Source organism: Salvelinus sp. IW2-2015, linkage group LG5 (assembly GCF_002910315.2).
Source record: "Salvelinus sp. IW2-2015 linkage group LG5, ASM291031v2, whole genome shotgun sequence".
Lineage (NCBI taxonomy): Eukaryota > Metazoa > Chordata > Actinopteri > Salmoniformes > Salmonidae > Salvelinus > Salvelinus sp. IW2-2015.
In genome coordinates, this window is record NC_036844.1 from 29,560,491 (window position 1) to 29,574,624 (window position 14,134).

Sequence of the window (14,134 nt, forward strand, 5' to 3'; positions counted from 1 at the left end):
TGCCCAGAAAAAAAAAAAAAGGAAAAGGCAACTCTTTTAAATATGTGAGTTCTGTAGCCAGAAAACAAAACACCATATGCCGGAAGAGGGTATACAGTGATCCATCAATTCTTAAGAGCAGACTTTTGTGGAAAAACGGGAAAAGATTTCATTGCTATTCCTACTGGCTGTGGTATTGAGAGCACGACACTTTCTGACATTTTTGGCCAGTTGTCAATTTTCATCCGCGAAGAGTGGACTCCAGCCTAGCGGTGACAGAGGATTTGCTTACGTCTTATGCATGGCACAACTACGGGGCTGTGTGTAAATGAAGAGGTGTTCAAGATGTTTGATGTAAATGAGATGGAGCTGCCGGTGCGGAAAAACTCGTGGGGTTTGGCACCAACCGATCGGGAGCACCTGCCGACACCTTCTGTGTGGACACAGGAGCGGACTAAGGGTGGCGAAATACGGGAGAAAAGATGCAAGAGGAAAACGCCGACAGGTGAGCTGACAGCTTATCATTGTTGTATTCATACACCAGGTTAGCGTGGTGGTGCCATTCTAGGTTTATAAGTCACTTGAAAACTATTGGGAGCATTTGCTTCTATGAGCAACTTCACTCTAGCCTGCGTCACAGTTTTTTTAACTTTGATCAGAGCACAACATGCGGTTTGAGTATCAGCCGCTAGTTCATACGGCATTTTTTACTGACGGATATGTTAGAGATAACGGCGTTGGTTTTAGCCATCAATTGGGTCTGGTGAGTTGCCTTTTGTGACTCATCACAGAGGTTTGTTCTGTTACCGTATCAAGCGTTATCGGTATATGTTGACGTTTATATTGGACTTTGCACTCCTTGAGTCTTATCTAGTCACTCTTATATCTGTTCCTAGGTCTCTCCGAGACGAGACTGTGACGTTTAATGCCTAGCGGTGGGGATAAAGGTTGCTTCAAGAATAGGATGTTCTGGGAGCCTTGCGTTGAGGAGGACTTTTGTGTTCTTGGTCTGTCGACTGGTTTAGCAAATCGGAATCGATCCCACAAACGATCAAATTAGCTCCGATGGAGACCGTAAATTGTTTTTCTCGTAAGTGAGAACGTGCCTTTTTGCGTGTTTAAATGGTGTGACAATTACGATGTGCGATCCTCGAATTTGCTATTATGAACGCGGTCATGCAGCCTGCGAGTGGCTTGGTCGGCGCATGCTATTCAGAGGTGCATCTCTTTTGTCGGATATTGTTTACAAAAAGATACCCCATCTCGTGGTAAGCATGGTGTAAAACCAAACGAGCTTGTGGGAAGACGCAGTATGCATTATTACCGGATCTGTCAAGAAAAATTCTTTGAAGCCACCTATTCCCAGCTCTGCTCGTCAGTCATGACTCATTTCGAATTATAACTGAGCGAATGGGAACTCTTTCTTACCAGATGCCTTTGTCCGGTAGTTAGCTTGATTAAGTGGTGTGCTGCTCATCGGGATTTCGTTCCTTTTCAAATGGGCTGCATCTAGTTGGCTGTATAAAATACGGCTATATGCTGCTTTGCGTCTCCGCGGTATTCTTTTTCGTACGTCCAGATTTGACTGAAGCTTTTAGATAGCTACAAATAAAGCAGCGTCTTGGAATGCTGCTCTGTATGGTTTAAATCAAGGTCTCCAGGGTTTGCTGTTACGTGATGCGAAGACGAGCCACCCCAAACCACTCCATTATGGAAGTTGAACTTTTCACCCCAATATCGCTAAATTGCATGCACTGAGGGGCATACATTAATTGCTTTAGGGGTCAGTGGGGTGACGTGCGGAGTTTCTCGCTGGCTTCACGTTGTTTTCGTCTACCTAGTTCTACCCGACGACAATTTCCCTCCTAGGATCTGCGCATCCTTATGAGAGAGTTCTGCACTCTAACTTGGAGTTTGGCTATGTGTTGCGCACCACGCTGTTGGTGGCAACAACTGTCATTTCTTTTGATGAACTAACTGAATCAACCAATCTACTCACCACATTTTGCAATAGATCTGACGGTTACTCTTAATTCTGCTCGTAGAACTCATCCTCCCACTCAATATTCGTGTACGGCGAGGTAATTGGCCTCAGGTTCCTCTCATTTTATGGAGCGAGCCTTACTCCTACCGAACATTTGAGATGTAACGTTGGGTTGTGAAAAGATTGGTGTGACATCAACATGCCCAATGTTTATCTACACCCTCAATACCTCTATAACAAGTGGAACATTTAGACTACTGTGCCATTATCAATATTTAGTAGTTTTTTACCTCAGTGTTGGCGAATGGTTTTAGACAGAGTTAAAGATTTTAATATTTGTTTTCATCTGGCCATGTTGTTCCCTTCTCCAATTAATACAAATGAGTAGTTGTGGAGTGTTATTTATATGTTTCTTTGATTAATAGATTTTTTGCACAGTTTATGTTGTCTTTTTGTAGTTTTCAAGTCCATATGTATATTTTAAAAATATTTTCAGTTGAGTGGGTATTGTGTATCATGAGAAGTAATTTGGCTTATTATTGTTTTATTCTTTTGAGGCTATATGATTTTAGTCTACTTTTTTGCCAAAATTTATGGTATAAAAATAGTGCTATGTGATATTATGGTAGGTCCTCTGTTGGGGAGGTGGACTATCTCGGTTTTCTTTGTTATTTAATATTGTTCATGATTACTATGGGGATTTCTTATGTATATGTAAGGAATTTGTTCTTGTTGCGCGGTGTGTTGTCGATACTTGGTTGAATAAATTAAATGATGTACTGACGAGCCATATAGATAATATATTGCTTATTGTTATCTCTGTGTCATATTTGGTGAATCATTTATTTTATTGATTTTTAGTTTTTTTCGCTAGTTAGGTACAAAGTAGGGTCTTTCACAATTAGACTAATTAGGCTTCTCTCTCGGACTGTCTCTCTCTCTCTGTCTCTCTCTCTCTAGCTGTTCGCTCTCTACTGTCTCTCTCTACTGGTCTCTCCTACTGTTCTCTCTCTATTGTCTCATACTCATACATCTAACTGTCTCTCTCTAACTGTCTCTCTCTTTCTTACTGGTCTCTCTCTCCGTTCTCTCTTCTCACTAACTGTGTCTCATCTCTACTTGTCTCTCATCTACATGTCTCTCCATACTGTCCTACTTCTCTCCATGTCTACGTCCACTTGGGTCTCTCCCTCTACTGTCTCTCCTCCTCTCTAGCTCTCTCTCTACCTCTCCTCCTCACGTGTAGCTAACTCTCTCTCTTATCTGTCTCTCTCTGTCTCTCTCTGCACTATACTCTCCTTGCTGTACCCTGGCTCTCCGTCTCACATCACACACCCTCTCTCTCTCTCTCCCTACGTCTCTCTTCTACCTGTCTCTCTCTCTCGTCCTCGTCTTCTAACTGTCATCTTCTACTGTTCTTCGCACTTCTACTTGTACTCTCCATCTCCCTTCCCTCTCACAACTCTCTCTCTACATGTCTCGCTCTATCTCTCGCTTACGACTCTCTTCTCTACTGCTCTGCTCTCAGCACACATAACTCTGCTCTTCATCTCCCCCTGCTCTCTATCACATCCATAACTGCACTCTGCTCTCTCTAACTCTCTCTCTTCATCTCTCTCTCTCTCTCTCTCCTTCTCCTCCTTCTAACCTGTCTCTCTCTACTGTCTCTCTCTACTGTCTCGTCTCTACTAGTCCTCCTCTCTAGACTGTCTCTCTCTCTCTACTGTCTCTCTCTACATGTCTCTCTCTACTGTCTCTCTCGTTACTGTCCTCTTCTCTCTACTGGTCTCTCTCTACTGTCATGCTCCTCTACTGTCTCTCTCATACTTGTCTCTCTCTCTCTACTGTCTCGTCCTATCTACGTCTCTCTCTACTGGTCTCTCCTCGTGCGTTGTCTCTCTCTCTCTCTCTACTGTCTCCACGTCTGTCTCATCTTCTCTCCCCTTCTGACTGTCGCTCTCTACTTGTCTCTCTCTACTGTCTCTCTCCTACTTGTCTCTCATCACTGTCTCCTCTACTATGTTCTCGTCTAACTCTGTCCTCTCTCTCTCTCACTCGTCCTACTTCTCTACTAATGTTCTCATCTACTGGCTCTCTTCTACTGGTCTACTTCTTTACTGTGATCTCCTACATGCGTGTACTAGATCCTGCTCCCATCCTATCAACCGATCTCTCCTCTCTCTCACTCACATGAGTCTCTCTCCTAACTGGTCCTCTTCCTACTAGTCTCTCTCTCACTGTCTCTCTCTCTCTGTCTCTACCTCTCTGCTAATGTCTCTCTCACTGTCTCTCCTCTACTAGATCTCCTCTCTCTCTGTCGCTCTCTCTCCTACTGTCGCTCTCTAGCTGATCCTCTCTTACCCATGTCTCTCCTACTGTCCTCTCTCTACTGTCTCTTCTCTCTCTACTGTCTCTCTCTACACTGTCTCATCTCTACTGTCTGCTCGTACATATCAACTGTCGCTATACCTCACTACCATGTCTACCTACTCTTACCATCTCTCTCTACTGGTCCCATCCTCCTCTATTGTCCCCTCTCTACTTGTCTCTCTCACTGTCCATCCATCTACTGATCTCACTCCTCTACCTCTCTACTACCACAACTTCTCTACCGCTAACCTCGTACTCTCAACACCAGCGTCTCTCTCTCACCACTCTCTCTCTACTGTCTCTCTCTCACCACACACAACCCCACTCTCTCTCACCAACATCCTCTACATCCACAGCTGTACACAACACTGTTCGTGTGACGTACTTCTCACTCTCTGCTGTCTCTCTCTCGAGTCTCTCTCTTACTGCTCTCTCTACTGTCTCTCCATCTGTACTCTCTCTCACACTCTCTCTCTACTGTCTCCTCTGTTCTCTCTCTCACACTCTCTCTCTAACTGTCTCTCTCTCACTGACACACACTCCTCTCGCTCTCCCTCCCTTCTCCACCTACTGCCTCTCTCTCCTCTCTCTCTCTCTCTGCTCTCTCTCTCTTCTCTTCCTCTCTGTCTTCTCTTCTCTGCTCCTCTCTCTCTCTCTCTCTCTCTCTCTCTCTCTCTTTCTCTCTCTCTCTCTCTCTACCCTCAGCTGCCTGTGAGTGTTGTGCGATTTTCTCTGATTTTAAGGTTAGGAGTGAATCCAAAACCGGATACAAACCTTTGCTTTTCACTATGTGAAAAAAATTGGACGACTAGGGGACTCTTTGGTTTCGAGCACACAGAGCAGCACTCCAAGGACAATGCAGGTGGAGTTGAGCATAGGCATGAGCTGAATAGACATAATGGTGACACAATGATGGTGAGATGGGAGAAATAAAATGATGAGGGATAGAGAGATGGAAGAGATCAAGGTGTCTATGCAGTTGCGAGCCGCGCTGTGAAGGAGTGATCATAGGATGTATGCGACATGAGGGATCAATAGGGAATCGAGAATGGACGCAAGGCTAATGGAGTAGGTGAGCTTTCGACTTTTTTAATTTATGAGGTTGAGATGATTTTGTTCAGACAGCGTTGTAATGACCATAGATTTGTTCTGTTCATAATACAGCTACTTGTATGGTCAGGGAAATACATTACGCCCTGTCCCATTTCCAGTCATGCCTTCTCACAAGCTGGAGGCGTCTGTAGTGATAGTCATCGTTCTGTAGCATTTACGAGTTATGAGAAGAGTCTCCCGTTATACCAGAGTGAAAAGCAGTCAGGGATATGCTGTAAGTACCGTGATATCAGGAGTTAAACAGTAGTATAGTACTGTTATATCAGAGGTTTAAGACAGTTATATATGATTAGAGTAACTGTTATACTCAGAGTTAAGACAGTATATAGCAAACATAGCAGAGTACTGTATATCCAGATTAAGACAGTTATTATAGTTACTGTTATACTCAGAGTTAAGACAGAGTATATAGTAGCAATACTTTATTGTTCAAGAGTTAAGACCAGTGATATCATAGTAGAAAGTACTGTTATATCAGAGTTAACACAGTATATGTATTACTAGAGAGGATATACTTTATATCAGAGTTAAACAGTTAATAACTAGATCTGTTATTCAGAGTTAGACGGCAATAGATACATATAGTTACGAGTACTGTGCTATACCAGCGAGAGTAAACACAGTACTAAGGAGATACAGTAACACTTCTAATACTCAGAGTCATAAACACCACAGTGCAGAAGCCAACTATAGTAGTCATACTGTCATAACCACAGTTAAGACAGTATTATAGTACTGTTATTATCCAGAGTCTAACTACATATCCACGCCAGATATCACCACTCAACTACACTAAATATATCTGGCGATCTAAGCACGGTACTATAGTTAGCTAGTAGCTGTTTTCTTATAACCAGAGTTAAGACGTATATAGTCTGTCTTAGCCAGAGTTAAAACAGAATATAGGAGAGTACTATTAATATCAGAGTTAACACTAGTATATAGTTAGAGTACTGTCATACCAGAGTTTAACACAGTAATATCAGGAGAGTACTATTATTCAGAGTTACACAGTATCGTAGAGTTACTGTTTATACCAGAGTTAACACAGTATATAGGAGAGTACTTTATACCAGACGTTTATACACGAAATAATATTAGAGTTACCTGTATACCAGAGTTAACGACAGGTAGTATAGATACTTTATATCAGATTAACACAGTATATAGAGAGGACTATTATATCAGAGTTAACACAGTATATAGTAGAGTCTGTTATATACCAGGATAACACATATATAGGAAGCTACTGTATATATCAAGTTAACCACAGTTATTATAGTCTAAGATACGTCATATACCGAGTTAAGAACAGTATATAGTACTGTTATATCAGAGTTAACACCAGTAATATAGTAGAGGGACTGTTATATCAGATTAAGACAGATATAGGAGTAGGAGTACTGGTATATCAGAGTTAAGACAGTATATAGTTGGAGAACTATATACTCAGAGTTAAGGACAGTAATATAGGAGGACTATTATATCAGGAGTAAGACAGCTATATTAGTAAGTACGGTTATATCAGAGTAAGACCAGTATATAGGTGAGCAGACATGATATGTTATTTCCTGAGCGAATATGCTGGCTAGTAATTTATAACCATGTCGATTCTCGTTTCTTCAATCGTTTCTCTTTCACCTCAGGCTTTTTCAGTTACAAAAAGATGTCAATCCATATATTCCCTAGATAACATTTTTCCCTTCTTCTTTACGAGACCAATACCCAATAACTGGCTGGCTTTACGTCTGACAGGAGACGATCCCTTGCTTTTGTGCGTATTTGGTAAATAAGTTAAAGGTTTAAATAAAATGGTGTGTGTGTGTAGTGTGTGTGTATGTCGTGGTCATGTTGTGGTCGGGTGTGTGGTGTTATATAGTTGTGATGGTGTGGTGTGTGTGTGTGTGTGTGTGTGTGTGTGTTAGTGTTTGTGTGCGTGCTGTTGTGTCTGTTGTGTGTAGTGGTGTGTATCGGGTGAGTGTGCCTAGGCTGTGTTTCTGTGTGCAACTGTGGGTGTAGGAGGAGGAAATTTTAAGTGCCTTGCGCAGAGGTTTACACAGGGCAGCCGCAAATTCTGATATTTTTTTTTTTTACTAATATAGGTTTCTTCCTGAGAAAAAAAAAAAGCTAAATTGAAAAGATTAGATATTTGTAACTTAGGACACCCGAAGAATTACGAGTTATAATAAAGGTCCAGTGGAAAAAGATCAGATTGGCTGCCTGTTGAATACGCTGCCTTGTGTGTACTATTAGCGAGACACGATCCCTCAGGTTGTTAACCACCTTTGCGCGTAAAATTACCAGCATGCGCCAACCACGATTCCCAATCAGCCCCACCTGTCCAGTTTATCAGAGCTTCACATTCCTACTGATTTCTGCATACCCATTTAAATGACCACCCGAGCGGTGAGGGGCCAAACGCCCCCTGAAGGACTTCTCCCCCCTCTCTCCCTCCTCTCTCCCTCCTGTCTCTTCTCAACCTCTTTTATACCGAAGGACATAGGCGACGTGATCCACCAGGCAAAGAAAACTACGTGTCGGAATCTTACTCTCGTCGGCTTGTTATGGTTGCCCTTACTCTCAGCTCTGTTAATCCTACCAAATGCGTCACATAGCAGAGGCTGTTCCAGCCTCACCTCAGTCTCTAGCCTAGCTCAGCCAAGCATCTCAGTCAGCCAGTCAGCCAGCAGCTAGTCAGCCACGCAATCTTGCTCATCTCAGTGTCAGCCCTCACTGCTACTTCCAGCCACGCTCATTCAGTCTAGTCAGCCACGTCAGCCCAGTCATTCTGCGCAGCTCCATAGTTCTCGATCTGTCATCTTCAGTCAACGTCCGTTCTAACTCCTTGCTCATTAGCTCCTGCCTCCATGTCCATTTCATGACGGCCTTCAGCCGTGCATTCAGTTCAGTTCAGTCCAGTCTGGCCCGACTATTCAGTCACCAGTCAATATTCGATTCAGTTCACCCATTCCAAGCTAAGTCATCCATGGCTAGCCTAGTCAATCTGTTCCATTCAGTCAAGCTCTCAGTCAGCCATTCCACATTCAGTCGCATGTCAATCTTGTCAGTCACGTTCAGCCTGCGCTAGTCAGCCCCGTCTACCACTTAAGCTCAGTCAACCAGCAGTCCGTCAGCCTAGTCAGCCAGTCCACCTTTAGCAGCCCAGTCTCAGCCAGCTCCTCCAGTCAATTTAGTCACGTCTCACTCAAGCGATCGCTCATGCCACCTCAGCATTGTATAAACTAACACCTCCATACAGCCTGGTCAACGTCATGTGTTACTTTATAGTCGTAATAGATTTGGGAGCATGCTGTCAGACCTTCAGTACCACAGGAACACATTTAGAAGAGCTCTATGATGAAAGCAGCACTAGCACTCAGGGTTTTGGAGAGAAGATGCTCTGGCTCTGTCTCCCTTTATATCCCTGACTTCCGATAAGCAGATGATGGGCTGATCGAAAGAGAGGATGGTAGGGAGGAAGAAGAGGTCTGGTCCCTTGTAACGGTATAAGCGCCTCACTTCGTCCTCTCCCCCTCCCTCTCTTTCCCCTCCTCTCCTCAGTGGCTTGAGACTGCTTTGATACTCTGCCTAATCTCAGCCTGCTTCTGCTATATTTAAACAGTCTATTCTTCTTCTCCCTTTCTCTCTCTCACCTGTGTGCGATGATGTTTGGAAATCACTGTTCCCATCACTTAGTCATCAAAACATTCTGATCTAACTCATCCATGACACTTGGCTCTAAGGCTTAATCTCGAGATCCCCCTCCTTTAACTGCCTGATTTCAAACCTACACACAGACACACTACACACCCACACTACACCCTCACACTCACCTAACACCTACACTCACACCACATCATCATCACACACACCACACACATCTCCACACATCCCACACTACCACACATCCACCACACACACACACACACACACACACACACACACACCACACACTCACACACACAATTCCCCCTCCCTCACCTCACCGCCATATCTTAACTGAGAGAGAGGCTCCCAGACCCTTTTCTCACGAACTCCTGTGCTCACTTTATTCTCTCAGTACGTGCCTGTCCTCATGGAATGATTAATTACAAGGAGATTGGCAACAGGAAGTTAGGAAAGTAATAATAATAAAAAAAACGAATGTTTTTGATAATGGAAACAAGTTCGTAATAAATACAAAACATAACCTCATACTGTTAAAAGATCTTCTGCACTATTTTGAATGTTAACTTCCGTTCACTAATGTGACTACCGCGGAGTCTTGGAATAGCACCTACAGGACAGTACGGTCATCATCTCCCAACCCGCCACGGTCCTCGTGCTCTTCATTTCTTCTTCTATATCATTGTTCACTCGCTCGCCGTTCTCACTGTTCTCCCTCCGTAGCCGATGATTCGCTGTTTACTCGATCTGATCTATGGCACCAATTCAGCCTGTTTAGCACTATGGAGGTGTGGCTGCAGTGAGCCACAGCTATTCAAATGAAACCTAAAACTTATTTCAAATTTGAAACGAAGACTTCTCTTCAAATGAAACCAAACTTATTTCAAATTAAACCAAGACGTTATGCGAGATGATCCTGACTATGTCAGTGAACAATCCTCGCGCCTCGCCTCTCTCTCCTCCTTCTCCCTCCTCTCTCTCGCCTCTGTCCTTGTCTTCTCTCCTCTCCTCCTCGTCCTCTCTCCATCTCTCCTCTCTCCCCTCTCTCCTCCTCTCTCTCCCTGCTCCTCCCCCGCTCTCTCTCCCTCCCTCTTCTCGCCTCTTCACCTCTCCTCTTCCTCCTCTCGCTCTCTGCTTTCCTCCTTTCTCCTCTCTCTCCCCTTCCCCTTCCCTTTTCTTTCCCCTGTCTTCTCTTCTCTCTCTATCATTCTCTCTATTCCTCCTCTCTTCTCTCTCTCTCTCTGCTCTACCTCTCTCTTCTCCTCCTCTTCTCTCTCTCCTCTTCTTCACTCTCTTCCTCCCTCGCCTCTCTCTTCCCATCTCTCTCTCTCTCTCTCTCGCCTCTCTCTCTCTCTCTTCTCTCTCTCCTCTCTCTTCCTCTTCTCCCCGCCTCCTCTCTCCTTTCTCTCTCTCTACTCTCCTCTCTCTTCTCCTCTTTTCTCCCCTTCCTCTCCTCTCTCTCCTCTTCTCTCTTCTCTCTCATCTTCTCTCTCTCCTCTCTTCTCTCCTTCTCTCTCTCTCTCTCTCTTCTCTCTCCTTCCCTCTCTCCTTCTCTCCTTCTCTCTCCTCTTCTCTCTCTCTTCTTCTCTCTTCCCTCTTCTTTCACTCTCTTCTGCCCTCTCGCTTCCCTCTCTCCCCTCCTCTCTTGTCTCTTCTCCTTTCTTCTCTCGCTCTCTCTCTCTTCTCCTCCTTCCTCTCTCCTCTCATCTCTCTCCTCTGTCTCTCTCTTCTCCTCTCCTCCTCTCTCCTCTCCTCTTCTTCTCCTCTCTCCTCCTCTCTCCTCGTCTCCTCTCTCTTCTCCCCCTCTCTCTCTCTCCCCTCTTTCTTCTCACCCCCTCTCTCTCTTCCTCCTTCTCATTCTCTCTCTCCTCTCTCCTCTCTCTCTTTCTTTCACTCTCTCTCTCCTGTCGCTCTCTTCTCTCTCTTCTCTTCTCGCTCTCTCTCCCCCTCCTCCTCTCTTCTCTCTCTCTCTCTTCCTCTGTCTCTCCCTTCTCTCCTTTCTCTCTCGCTCTCCTCTCTCTCTCTTCCTCCTTTCTCCCTCTCCTTCTCTCTCTCCTCTTCTCTCTCCCTCTCTCTTCTCTCTCTTCCTCCTCTCTCTCTCCTCGTTACTCTCTCCCGTCTCCCCCCTCTCATCTCTCATCTCTCTCTTCCTTCTCTCTCTCTCTCTCTGTCTTTCTCCTCTCTCATTCTTCTCTCCTCTCCTCTCCTCTCCTGTCTCTCCCTCCTTCTCCCTCTTCTCTCTCTGCACGTCTCTACCGTCTCTCTTCTGCTCTCATTGCTCTCCTCTCCTCTCTCTCTCTGCATCTCCTCCTTCTCCTTCCTCTCTCTCTCTCCTCTGTCTCTCTTTCTCCCCTCTCTCCTCTCCTCTCTCTCTCCTCTCTCTCTCACTCTCGCTCACCCTCTCCTCCTCTCTCTCTCTCTCTCTCTCTCTCTCTCTCTCTCTCTCTCTTCTCTCTCTCTCCTCTCTCTCTCCTTCTCTCACTCTCTCTTCTTCTCTCTCTCTATCATCCCTCTCTCTATCCTCCCTCTCTCTCTCCCTTCTCTCTCCTTCTTCTCTCTCTCTCCTCTTCTTTCACTCTCTCTCCTCTCCTCTCGCTCTCTCTCTCTCCCCTCTCTCTCTTCTCTCTCTCTCTCTTCCTCCTCTCTCTCTCCTCTCTCTCTTTCTTCTCTCTTCTCTCTCTCCCTCTCTCTCTTCTCTCTCTCTTCTCTCCTCTCTCTCTCTCCTTCTCTCTCCTCTTCTCTCTCTCTCTCCTCTCTCCTCTCTCCTCCTCTTCTTTCACTCTCTCTTCCTCCTCTCGCTCTCTCTCCCCTCTTCTCTCTCTCTTCCTCTCTTCTCTCTTCTCTCTTCTCCTCTCTCTCCTCTGTTCTCTCACCTCTTTCTCCCTCTCTCTCTCTCTCCTCTCTTCTCTCTTCTCCCTCTCTCTCTCTCTCTCCTCTCTTCTCTGTTCTGCTCCTGTTCTCTCTCTCTCTCTCTCCCTCTCTCTCTCTCTCATCTCTCTCTCTCTTCTCTCTCTCTCTCCTCTCCTCTCTCTCTGTCTCGTCTTCCTCCTCCCTTTCTTCTCGCTCTCTCTCCTCTCTCTCTCCTCCTTTCTCCCTCTCCTCTCTCTCTCTTCTCTCTCTCCTCTCTCTTATCTCTCTATCTCCTCTCTCTCTCTCTCTCTCTCTTCTCTCTGTCTTCTCTCTCTCTCTCTCCTCTCTCTCCTCTTTGTTTCTGTCTGTTAGCACATCAGATTAAACACACAGCCATGCATATCATTCAGCAGACAGTGTTTTAGCTAACTTCTATTGCTGTCTTCTTGTTTAAATGTCTCTCTCCACCAGAGAAGAGGGAAGTGGGTGGTAAAAGGCAGTGTGTTTGTTGATGTATTGAGAGTGTGCCATCAGCGGGAGGGGGGATAGGTCATAAAGCTCTTTAAGTGGCCCAGCTCGAGCCTATCTGTTAGCTATAAACCTCTTCCCCCTGCAGCATCCCACCAGCAGCCAGTTACAGGGTATTTATGAACAGCACTCTGATGTCTCCTTCTCTGGGTGGCTGTGTTGCTCCCTGTGCTCTGGTCACAGAGGTTGGGCCTGTTAGGGGAAACTACAGATGTAGGATCTTCATTTGATCACTCTTTTGTTGGAAAAAAAATCCTGCGAGGCAGGAAATGCAAACTTGTAGTGTATTTGAGTTTTAATTTCCACTTCGACATTTCAGACTTGATTTTCCCTAACAAAAAATGTATCAGCCCCTACAAAAATGTCCATTAATTATAATCCATATAATAATGCAAATGTCCTGTTGCTGCAGGTTTATTTTCGTGCTGTAGCAATCTGGCTCAAATGAAGATTCCACATCTATCGGTATGACCCTAAGAGCAGCTCCACTCTCTGTCAAAGCCTTTTATTACGATACATTGTAGACTATGCAATATCCAGGTAAGAGTTATTTGATGAGTCTTTTGTGATTCTGTAGAGATACTTTTGTGTTGCACTCTGTAGCTGTTTGCACATGGTTTTAACCCCTGCACTGCTTGGGTGCATGGCTTTTTTACACAAAGGACCAGCTCAGACACAATAGGGAGAGAGGGAAAGAGAGAGACACAAGTAGGGAGAAATAGAGAGAGAGAGGTAGGGAGAAAGAGAGAGAGAGGGGTAGGGAGAAAGAGAGAGAGAGAGGGAGGAGAGAGAGAGGTTAGGGAGAGAGAGAGAGAGAGAGGGTAGAGAGAGAGAGAGAGAGAGGAGGTAGAGGAGAGAAGAGAGAGAGAGGAGGTAGGGAGAGAGAGGAGAGTAGAGAGAGAAGAGAGAGAGAGGAGAGAGGGTAGGAGAAGAGAAGAGGAGGTAGAGGGAGAGAGAGAGAGAGAGAGAGAGGTAGGAGAGAAGAGAGAAGTAGGGAGAAAGAGAGAGAGAGAGGTAGGGAGAAAGGAGAGAGAGAGAGGTAGGAGAGAGAGAGAGAGAGGTAGGAAGAGAGGAGGGAGAGAGAGGAGAGAGTAGGGAGAAAGAGGAGAGAGAGGTAAGGAGAAGAGAGAGAGAGAGACGAGGTAGGGAGAAAGAGAGAGAGGGAGGTAGGAGAGAGAGAGAGGTAGAGGAGAAGAGAGAGAGAAAGGTAGGGGAGAAAGAGAGAGAGAGAGGTAGGGGAGAAAGAGAAGAGAGAGTAGGGAGAGAAAGAGAGAGAGAGAGAAGGTAGAGAGAGAAAGTAGATAGAGAGAGTAGGGAGAAAGGAGGAGAGAGGTAGGGAGAAAGGAGAGAGAGGAGGTAGAGAGAGAGAAGAGAGAGTAGAGAGAGGAGAGAGAGAGAGAGAGAGAGGTAGGGGAAAGAAGAGGAGAGTAGGGAGAAGAGAGGAGAGAGAGTGGGAGAAAGAGAGATGGAGAGGTAGGGAGAAAGAGAGAGAGAGGGTAGGGAGAAAGAGGGAGAGAGGTAAGGAAGAGAGAGAGGAGGTAGGAGAAAGAGAGAGAGGAGGTAGGGAGGAAAGAGAGGAAGAGAGGTAGGGGAGAAGAGAGAGAGAAGGTAGAGAGTAAAGAGGTAGAGAAGATCCTTCTTCTT

At 45.3% G+C, this 14,134-nt stretch overlaps 1 protein-coding gene across 1 annotated transcript in view; it reads left to right on the forward strand.

The window, feature by feature from the left end:
• ephb4a (eph receptor B4a) overlaps window positions 1–14,134 on the forward strand; it is a 43,025-nt gene that overhangs the window by 5,664 nt on the left and 23,227 nt on the right. The window lies entirely within an intron of this gene.